Genomic DNA, 11,877 nt, shown 5'->3' on the forward strand with positions numbered 1-11,877 from the left:
TTAGTGTCACTCCGTATGGGGTTTAGGACAGGGACAACATAGTTACTGGATCCTGAAATGGTAAGTTTTGCATTAGCATGCTTGCTTTTGGTGGCAAGTACTTGTAATTGTTAGATGTTTGGAGCTTTATTATAATTTATTTATTATTTTTTATTAGAGTGTTATGTTTGATATGTAAGGTGATGCTAGGTTTGTAAGATTTGGTTAGTTGCATAAATTTAATTCATCTTATACGGGTTTGTTAGGACTGAATCTGTAAAAACAACTGTTCAGATTTTTTTAGTTTAAAATTGATTTTCTTTCCTTTTTACATGCTAATCTAACACTTCTGTTTACACAATCTTTATGTATACACTTTCTTTGTCTTTCTTTTTATAATCAGTTAGCTTTCAATTTTTAATAGTATATTTTTTAGTTTTTAAACTAGACAATTTGTTTTTCCTTGTTGTTAGCCTTTTCTTGTCATGTTGCAGTGAGCTATCTTTTGCTTTTAATGTGTAAATTAAGGCTGAGCTGGGCGCTAGTTGAGAGATAGGAAAAACTGTTTTTTTAGTTTTTTCTCTCCCAGGCAAGAGGACTTCTAATTGTCCACCTCCTCTTCGAGCAGTGCTCAATCTGCATCTCTAAAGCTGAGCTTCCTGCTCGCCCTTGGGAACAACCCGGGCAACAGCCCAGAGGTATATATAAAATATTTAAGGCAATACTGAAACTAAACAGACACTAAAAGTCATGTTTGATTTTGCAATCGCCAAAATTTGGCACAAAGAGAGGACCTTATGTTTATAGATGTTAGTTAGACACACACAGGAGTCTTTAAGAGAATCTTACAGGCACACAGAAAGATACAGCATTCAACAGGCGTTTCACACGTTTTATCTTACTTTACGGGCATCTCCGTGTTCATATATGTATGAGCCGGCATGACACAGATGATTCACATACGCACATATACACTACATACATACGCCAAAAAGATCGAAAAGAAACAACAACAAGATTTTAGAAGTGTAACAGATGAGGTTTCTCTTGCTCTTATAGTTAAGTAAACATAGAGGTTTTGTAGCAGTAGTACAGACATCTTTCAGCTAATTGCAGGAGTGAATTTCATTATGCAGGAATGCAGGAGGGGGTTGGAAGTTTGCTTAAAGTTTATTTTTCTCTGAGGCGGGAGGGTTTATTCTGCCGTTTTTCTCCCCCCCCCCCTTCCCCCCCTCACTGGTTGCACCAAAGAGGTTTCTTTTTCTTTTTTTTTTTTTTTTTTGGTATTTATTTTTCTGTCAAATGTTTAATTTTGTTGATTAGTAAATTAGGTGGCTTTGGTTTACTCGCAACTTAGAATTTATTTTTTGCAGTGAGATGAATTTTTAACAGACATTTAAAATCTGTTTCTTTTGCATTTGGAATGCTTGTTAATTGCAGGGAATTCTAGAGAAATATTTTTATAGTATTTTTTCTGATTATTATGGAATTCAATTTAAGTTCTGGAATATTTTCCTTTCTTAGATATAGGGTTTTTGTGGTTTTGTGAGGATTCAATTTAATATTTGAATTATTAATTTCATCAGAGTTTTCTTGAATTTCATTACTCTCATCTTCAGGTGGTGTTATTAACTCTGGAATTTCTTTTTTTTTTTTTTTTGCTAATTACATGCAGCTCTTAGATATAAAGCAAGTGCATGAGAGATTATATTTTTTATTTTTACTTGTTAGCAAGTTTCGTGCTTCATGTAAGTTTTCATGGATTTTTCTCACTTCAAACCAGTTTCCGACTGGCAGAATGTAAAATCTGTATTTCCTTAAGTCGTTTGCTAAGTCTTTAGTCCGATAATAATCGTCCGCCATACATCTTGCTTACAGCACTAAAAAAATGTTATGAATGGAGACAGAGGGTTGATAGATTTTTGCCGATTGCCTAGGCCTGTGACAATTGGCAGTTAATGTATGTAGAGCGACCAGCACTCTCCAAACAGTGTTGTTCGCAAGTTAATGATGGCTGATTCAGGTCTAATATAAAATGGTTTATTAGACACAAGAGATAACAGAACAAGGAGCTAAACAATTTATATACTGCACAATATAGGAAAACTACACAGAGCCAAACAAATTATGAATATTGTGCTCCATAAATAATGTGTTAGCTCCCTACTCTCAATTTTCAAATCGTTTGCCAAATACTCTGCTCGCTGCACCATTTGTCATGCATGGGAGACAGGAGTTTTATGAGTTTCTGCTGTTTGCTCAGGCTTCTAGCAGCGGGCAGTAACTCTTATTAGGGTGGCTAGCACCCCAAGACTCGGTCTCGTTCGCAAGGTGAGAAAGGAGGTCAAATAGGTAACTCAAGTTAACTATTGAGAGACAGAATATGCAAATCCTAAAACCCCAGAAAAACAGGATTCCCTTAATCTTATCAAGATAAAAGGGGGCAAAAGGAATCTGTTTGAAGCCAGCACAAGAAATCGCTGAATAATATTAATGACTTACGAGAAGTAATTTGTATAACCACTCCTATCCTGGGGAATGTGATGAATATTCATGAATTTTACCTATAACACTGTGTCTTTGGAGGTACCTAGGTGTGTGTTCGGAGGAGAGAATTCCCCCCCCCAGCCGGTGCACCGAATAAAGCAAATACCCGCTTCTCTGACTTTGTCTCTGAAGAGTCTCCGGGCTCGATTCGGGCGAATCAAAGGCTCTTTGATAATGGCCAATTAGTCTAATATGATATAAATTACCATTTATTAGACACAGAAAATGACAGACATAAAGACTTAGGACAAATTTACATACTTACACAGGAATGGCATAATTGCCACAACTACAAAATCGCTAAAAACTGCAATTATGGAAATAAATGATTAAAAAAACTATGCATGGCTATATTGTAAAAAGAAACGACGAGAGGGAACTCACGGCAGTCTCAATATGAGATATAAAGTAAGCTCCATTTTATTTCACCAAACGAGAAACTTATATACTGTTACAGATGTTACTAATTATAGTTACACACGTATCTGCAGTCTGTTCTCACACATTCAGGGATCCTCCTGTTGACTCCCTTATTCTTTTCTCATAACACTTCTGACTCCCTAATCTTTCTCATGACATTCTTCCCACAGAACATTCTCAGGCAAACAAACCACTGTAGCTTGTTGGAATTTTACTGAGGCCTGAGAATTCAGTTAGCATAAGTTTTGCTGGAAAACTGCGTTTTCCAACAGTTCCCCCGTTTCGCTTGTGAGAACAGACGTTGTCTGTTATCAGATTAATTTGCTTTGCTATAAGTAATTCTTATTATTAGAATCGTTATAAGTTTACCTAAGGAAATTTCACAAGTTATTTAGATATGTTGCCATGGTCTAGAAATTGTCATTGCTGAAAACATTCACTTCACAGGTAAAGCTTAGAGAACCTTTTCCGGACAAGGACTCCAAGTTTACCTGGAAGAAGGTTTAGCTTTTATAAACTCAATTTGGTAAATGAAAATTTTTTGATCACATTTTGATGCAGAACACTTGGGACTCATGGCATGTTTCCCAGCCAGTTAGAACCAAAGCTTGGCCAGAGCTTAGGTGCTAAGTGGAAGGGTTTTCTTAGAACATCTTATAAACAAGCTTTGATTAATATCAATAAGGAGAGTATCTTAACATGTTACCACTTTTGTAGATAGCTATATAAGGTGAGATGAAATATTTGAAAACAGTAGATATTATTATTTGACTTTAACTAAGAAAGATAACACTGCAAATGCTTTTTGTGAATAATAATATAAACTAACAAATTTAAAACTTAAAATTAATATCACTAAAAATGAATAAAACTTAATCTTAATAAATCTGATTTTAAACTAACAAATTGGACTTAACTATAATGGAATTTAAAATTGATATCACTTTAACAACTTAACTCTAACAAAACTTAAAACTTAACAGAATTTAAAATTAACATCACTTAATATTACTTAACAGAATTGTAACTTTAATAGAACTTAAAACTTAATAGAATTTAAATTCACTATTACTTAACTTTAACAGAATCTATGCTTAACTAAAGATACTTAACAGGTAGTTTAAACTATTCAGTATAACTTCACTCACAGGTCCTCATTCACACATTAAAACTCTCAAGAAATCAAAATCACACTCTCATCAGTCAGGCTTCATTTACACATTAAAGCATTCAACACACTCTCAGTAGGCCTACAATATTCACACATACACACAAATGCTGTAGCAAAATTCAGCTTTCGTTTAAGGCTTTTAGTATTCAAGGTGTTGTGGTTTTTTTTTTTATCAGGATAATATCTTGTTACAATGCTTCTTTATTAGTAAATTGCTGGAAATAGGTTTTGGTCTCGGTGTCAGTACGTGGCAATGGATGTTTCACCCTGCAAAGCGAATAATTAGAGGTTTTGGAGAGAACAGCTGCTCCGATTCGGGTATCAGACTGTTGTTTTTGCTGGCAACGCTGTTGGTTAGTTCTGGTTCGCTGCTGAAGCTGTCAATCATTTCCTCATCCTTGGGGTGGAGTAGAGTTTAGGGTTTCACCACAGACGTCACAGTTGGGGCAGTGAAGGAGGCGTGGATGGCTCGCGGCTCCGCCCACCGGGGCACCCTCCGGGACTTCCGCTCTGGTTGTCATTCGGCCGGAAACCACGGCTGGAGCAACTTCTGCCACAGGTCTCCTTGTGTGGCGTGCCGGCGGCGCGCAGTGAGGGGTAGGGGCCGCCGCTGGTTTTGGTCTTTTGTTTCTGCAAGCTTCTGTGCTGTGAGTATCTCTGTTGCAGCAGGAACACCAAACTCCTCTGCTACAGTTCTTTCGTATGTGTCCCCCACTCCCGCATCGGTAACATCGGGAGGATTTCTGGTTACTCTGTTTCTTTACCCGCGATATCTGAGCTCGTTCTAACAAAGCATTCAATTGTTCTGGCAAAAGTCCAACAGTGACTCTCTCAAACAAAGCAGCTAAGATGTTTTTCATTGTAAAGTTGCCAAACTCTGTGATACATTGAGACAGGAACAGATTTTTCATCCAATCTAGTAACTTTGTATTCTCGGCTGTCGGCACGGCGCGCTCTCTCCCCCCCCCCCCCCGGCGGGGGGGTTTCCCCAGCTGCTGTGCCGCGGCCGAAGTTTTACGCATATCAAAAGCGGCACAGTAACTCACAGGTTTTTCTCTGCTCCATGCAGCTGTTATGTCCTGTGCCGTGAGCCAGGCAAGGTTTTGCTTTGTGGCATGTATTTGTAAGCAGGCTACAACTTTACTCCATGGTTTGCCAAGCTTTCTTGCTATTTTATCACAGTCCAAAAGCAAAACAGCTCCGTAATTCAACCACTCTCCCACACTGAATACTGTAATAGGATTTGTAAAAAATCCATAAGCTTGTCCTACCACTATCAGGCCCATTAAGTGTGATAGGCCAGTTTTACCGAGTCCGTGCTTTTCTAAAAAGCATAACAATAAAATTTGAGCTACCTCTGATTCCATTGTGGTCCAGCTGGTTTTCAGGGTCCTGGTCAACACCGTCTAAGCACTCTATTGGAGCTCGCAGTTGCCAGAGTTCGTGCAGTTCACCGAAGTATAGCCCTCACGGTAGGCAGGTCCTATTCGGCCTGTGTCTGCAGGATCTTCCCCGGTTCGGGCGAAGATTTTGACACACCATCGCTGCACAGCTTCGGCGCCTCTCCATTCCCGCCGCTCTCAGAAGCAAGGTCGTAAAACTCCGCTGTTAGGGTCCGTAGTCGTCGGTTCTAAATCCTGCTAGCTCCGTATCACGTCGGAGTCACCATTTAAAAAGAAACGATGAGAGGGAACTCACGGCAGTCTCAATATGAGATATAAAGTAAGCTCCATTTTATTTCACCAAACGAGAAACTTATATACTGTTACAGAAGTTACTATTCATAGATACACACACACACCTGCAGTCTGTTCTCACACATTCAGGGATCCTCCTGTTAACTCCCTTATTCTTTTCTCATAACACTTCTGACTCCCTAATCTTTCTCATGACATTCTTCCCACAGAACATTCTCAGGCAAACAAACCACTGTAGATGTTGGAATTTTACTGAGGCCTGAGAATTCAGTTAGCATAAGTTTTGCTGGAAAACTGCGTTTTCCAACAATATTGCAATTATGGAAAGGTACCTATTCTTATTATTAACAGCAAGAATTAATATAACTTAGGAATCACATGTATCTTACCAGCCGATGGGTGGTGAACACTTCGGAATCCTTTCACACAATTTCCAGGAAAGTAACCACAGAGTCTGCTCACAGACTCTGGGGAGAAGCTCGTCAAACATCTTCAGAGTGTGTAAGAAACCTCTACTTCTGGGATATTTTCCGTGAGATTTTATATATGTAAGAGCGTGACTTTGGTCACTATTCATTTCTTTGTTTCTCTTTTCACAACTTGCTTTATAAATTCAAGGTTAGAGGTCTCAGGCCTTCGGGCACCATGAGATAACCTCCTGCTGGGCTTCTGACCCCACCGCAGTTATCTGTGTTCTGCCACGAAACAGAAGAAGAGAGAGGAGGGGGAGGATGTCCTGCCACAGAACCGCACGGTGGGCATCGCCGTGCTGCAGCTCCGGGACATCCTGCAGCACCCCGGCTGTGCCTGCTGGCTGCTCCTGGGCCGCCGCATCCACATGGATGACAGCGGGCTCACCGTGCTCCTCATCCTGTTCCAGCGCAACAACGACGAGGTGGCCAAGGAGTTCGCCAAGCTCAAGTCGGATACGCGCTCGGCTGAGGAGGGCAGCAGTTAAACTCCTTTGGCCCCCCAGCCCTTGTGGTTGTACAGATTCTCTCCCATGGGACAAAATCCCTTCTTTTACTTGTTGTTAGAAAAACATAAGATAAAATTCCATGTATATTGAGAATGTTTTGGAACAGGCGCTGAGACGCCTCGGCCAATCATTCCGAGGGGTGGATGATTGTTAGCCAATCTGAATAGCCTTCGCGCGTGTATAAATATATATATTATTATTAAATTATACTCCCTCTCACCGTCTTCGTGTGTGCTGCTTCTCTCCGTTACCAGTTCAACAGCGACATCTGGTGACCAATGATGTTTACTACATGCGCTGCTGTGAGGTACGCCCGCCCCCCCCCCCCCCGTCCTTCCCTGCTCGCCACGTGGTTCGGGGGGTCGGTGGGAGAATGGACCCTCCACCGCCGAAAGACAGCCTTCCGTGGTCCCTCCTGGGGATTCCCTGGGGCAAACCGAGGGCCAAGTGGAGACAGCACTTGATGAGTGCCCTATTGGACTGGGCTGCGAGCCATGGCTTTCCGGAAGTGTTGCAGGCGGACTTTGATTCGGCTTTATGGCTGCGAATCGGGGTCACTCTTATGAAGGAGTTGCCATTTGGGAATCCAAAAACTGTACGTCTCTACCGTACATGGTATTCCTTAAGAGGAGAAGAATTTTCTTTGGGAGGACCCGATCTTTCTCTCCTCTTGGGTTCCTTGTTCTCGGCTGACGAGAGCCGCCCTGAGGAAACCCCGCCCCGGGCAGGCTCCGCCATGGCGGACGCATCTTCTAGGCTCAAACATGCCCGGCCGGGAGATTACGTTCCCCCCACGTATCCACATCCAATGGAACAGCTGGCGGAGATGTTGAAACAGGAGAAAAACTGACAGGGTTCCGCAGCAACCGCCAGCGCACCGCCGCGGAACACCATGGCCCTTCCCCCTGCGCCGGACGCACCGGAGCCATCCCATGCAGCGCCGCGCGCGGCTGTGCCGCAGCCTTTCCCGGTTGCGGCAACTGAAAATGCAGGGGTGGCGCGCCCTGCGAGAGCGTGGCCTGGGCGAGGGGAGATCCTGGTTCCGCCCATCCAAACCGTGGGCTCGGGGGTGGCGACGCGGGCCGGGCGGCAGGCACAAACCCTGCCTGGACCAGAAGGAGATCCTCTGACAGCAGATGCTTCCGCCCTGACTGGTTTCTTCCGCACGGCGATCGCGGTGCTTCCGGGGCAGACTCCCCAAGTACCAGGTACGCAAGAACCTGGGTCTCCAGAGGATTTACCCCTCCTCTCTCGGCTTATAATGGATATCTTGGCCGAACTGGCCGGATTCCGCTGGGACCTGGCAGAAACTCGTTCGCGGGAGGCCCCCCCTGCAGGCCAGGGCGGCCCGGAAGTGCCTGCTCCGGCAACCCGGAAGCCCTCTGGGCCTTATGCCGCGGCAACAGCAGAAGTGCCCACAGGAGCGCAGATGGACTCCGGGCAGGATGCACCTGTCCCTGCGACAGTTCCGGTGGCAGAGGCAGCCTCGGCATGGCATGCTGATCTAGCTGCTTCTGTGCCGATGTGGCAGGCGATTTTAACTGACGCTGTGCCAAGTGCACCCAGTGGGGACTCCCGACGTTCCGCTTGTATCGCTGCCTTCTTCGTGCCCCGCTCCGAGCTCTGCCGCCGTGCTGTCTCTTGGCACAATGACTGCGTCCAGCCAGACTCCGTCGTTCGTGATAGGGCTCGCAGAAAAGCCCCAGTCTGACGACTCAGACAGTGAATTAGACGAGGTGCCTGCTCCAGGGCAAAAGGCTGCGGTGGCAGGGCGGCGAAAGAAGCGCTTGCTTCAGAACCAGCCTTGGACACTCCCGGACTGTACGGAGACGGTGCGCCCAAGGAACCCCCAGCATTTCTGGGAGTCGGTAAAGTTAGGCGCGCTGGAGGTGGGAAATTGGGATCTTTTAGAGAAATTAGGGTTGCCAGACCGACCGGGAGACCCTGAAGGGAATCCGGTGGCTTCTACAGCACCTCCAGGAGGTGTACCAGCAGATTAAGGTGATACTGGCACCCTGCAAGGGGACGTCCAGGCTTTTCCTGTGTTTAAGCCTGACCCGAATTCGGGTCAGGAACACAGACATGACGTCATTGCATGGAAAGTTGTGAACGATTTACATACGAAAATAAGCCAGTATGGCCTCTCCTCTCCCCACAATATGCAGATTATTAGAGTGATAAATAGTGACCTGCATGCACCTTCACCTGCAACCGGACAGGAGTCCCCGGGGGCAGCCTGAATGCTGGGGGAAATTCGGCAAAATTAGGGAAAAATTTGAGGGCATTATGGGCGTTTTTAGGGGATTTTTTGGGGGATTTTAAGGGGGTTTGGAGAGTCCCTGGGTGGGTCTGGGGTCCCCAGGGGCAGTGTGAGTGCTGGGGGACATTCGGGAAAATTTGGGAAAAATTTGGGCAGATTTGGGGGAGTTATAGAGGAGTTATGGGGGATCTTAGGGGATTTTGGGGGGGATTGGGGGGATTTTGGAGTCTCTCTGATCCGGGGAGTCTCTCCCAAATTTTTAGCCCCCAAAAATCCCCAAATCCCGATTTCCTCCCCAGGAAATCTCCTTTTTCTTCCTGGAGCCCTTCTGGGGTGCCCCCGGGGGGTGCCCCTCACACCCCTTCTGCCTCTCCTGCCTGGCGGCTTTGGGGTGCGGGTGGTGCTCCCCCCCAGCTCCTCCTGCCACCCCCGGGACTGCCCCCCCGAATCCCGGCCACCTCTGCGGGGCTTTCGGGGCCGATTCCCGGGATTTGGGGGGCCCCGTTTGGTGCTGCACCCCTAGAACTGCGTCCTTTACGAGGAGGACCAGGACTGCCGGGGCTGCGCCGGGGTGGGGAGGACCCCCAGGTTTGGGGTGTCTGGGGTGGGTTAAAGGGAACTTGGGGGGAATTTGGGGGGGTAAATGGATAAAAAGGAGATTAAAAGGAGATTAAAAGGAGATTTTGGGGGGACCCTGAATTTGGGGTTTGGGGGATCTGGGGGTCTGGAATTCTTGGGATGGGGTTTGGGGCACATTTGGCGGGATTGGGGGAATTTAAGGGGGATTTGGGGGTTTGAAGGGATAAAAAGGATTTGGGGGAATTAAGAGAGGTAAAAGGGGATTTTCGTGAGATTAAAATAAATAAAAAGGAGATAAAAAGGGATTAAAAAGGGATTTGGGGGCTCGCAAAAATTTAGGGGATTTTGGGGGGTTTAACTGGGATTTTAGGGGAGTTTAAAGGGATAAAAAGGGGCTTTTGGGGGGATTTGGGGGTGTAAAGGGGATTTGGGGGGTCTAGAATTCATGGGAGGGGGTTTTGGTGTTTTAGGGTGTAATCTTTGGGGTTTTTTTGGGGTCTCGGGGGAGAAGGTGAGGTTGGGAGTCCCGGGGTGGAATTTGGGGCGATATTTGGGGTTTTGGGGGTCCGATTTGGCTTTTTCTCTCCCCCCCCAGGATCCTTTTTGCGAGTGGCAAACCCTGGGGACCCTCGACTCAAAAAGGGCCGTGAGGGACCCCCGAAAGTTTTGCTCCCCTCCTGCAGCGAGTGGGGGGGGGGGTCGGGGGGCTCCAGGGGTGAAAATTTGTGCAGTTTTGGGGGTCTTGGGGCAAGTTTGGGGGAGAATTAGAGGGGGTGGAGGGTCCTGGGGGGGGCAGGGGGGTCCTGGTCAGGATTTTGGGGGGTTTTGGGGTCTTTGGGGGCTTTTTTTGGACTCGTTTGAGGAGGTTTTGGGACTTTCCGGCGGTCAAAAAATTCAGGGTTTTTATGGGGTAGTGATTCGCCCCAATCGAGCTCAGAGACACTTCAGAGACCAAGTCAGAGAAGTGGGTATTTGCTTTATTCGGTGCACCGGATGTGTGGGGATTGTTTCCACCAAACACACACACCTCAGTACCCCAAAGACACAGAGTTATAGGTAAAATCATGAATATTAATTACATTCTTCAGGATAGGAGTGGTTATACAAATCATTTCTCGGAAGTCATTAATATCATTAGCATGTGCACCACGCATGCTCCGTATGTCCTGGTGGTCTTTGGATACCCCCAAAGCCCCCTCCAGGGTGAAGGTCCTTCATGGGATGATTCGGCAGTTTCTGTGCTGGTTTCAAATGCATGCTTAGCTGATAAGCCATCAGGCCAGAGCTGTTACCTACAATTTGAATTTGAATTAAGAGTTCAGCCTTCAGCCCTGGAAGCCACAGACAGGCGCCTGTGCTGGTGGAAGGGGGGCAAAAGCTCAGAGAATCTTTCTCAGTAGTTTCTGGGTTTCCGGGGTGGTTCCAGATTTTGAGGGGAGGGTGTCTCAGGTCTCAGTTTTTGGGTTTTTCAGGGTCTTGGGACTTTTTGGGGGCTTTTTTGGGGGTTTCTGAGGGGGGCTTGGAGGGGTTGTGGGGCTTTTTTGGGGCTTTCCAGGGCTCAAAAAACTTCCGGGGTTTTTTTGGGCGTGTGAAAAGCGAAGTTCACTCTCTTGTTAGAATTCAAAAAGTTTAATAAAGGACAATAGGAGACAAAGACAATAAAGCAAAAGTAACAGCGCTAGGTGCTTAGCCTTAGCCAGAGGCACACCTGTTACTGATGGTGATATTCCTTACATACCCTTCCTAATGCATCAGTCAAATACATATTCATAAACAATTATACATATTCAAACATTTCTCCAAATAATTTGCATGTTCCAGGAACTTTTTAGCATGGCCCCTCCTCTGATCTGCCTTTTTAGAGCATGCACTGTCCTCTTTGAGGTTTGTTTATCACCCCCACGCCGACCCCCTGTTCCATGGTTTCAGCAGGTGACAGTTGCTGATAGTTGAAATGTCAGTGGCAGAGGTCCTCATCATGCCCATTCCTCAGATGTTATCCAACCAAGCAGGCGGTTTAGATATTTCAGTTATTGTAAGTTAACCACAAGTACTCTAAAACAACAATATCAGCTGTTTCAAAACTATGTCTAAGTTAAGTTAGTTACAAAAATAAAGGCATTAGTTATTATTACACAACTATATCTTTATAACAAAGCTACTTCTGTAAGAATTAAAGTATATACATAGCATCCATTTTAATATTTGTAAAAAGCCAATACTATAATATGTGTTTATCATACCG

Source organism: Lichenostomus cassidix, chromosome W, assembly GCF_008360975.1.
Source record: "Lichenostomus cassidix isolate B80296 chromosome W, HeHo_3.0, whole genome shotgun sequence".
NCBI lineage: Eukaryota > Metazoa > Chordata > Aves > Passeriformes > Meliphagidae > Lichenostomus > Lichenostomus cassidix.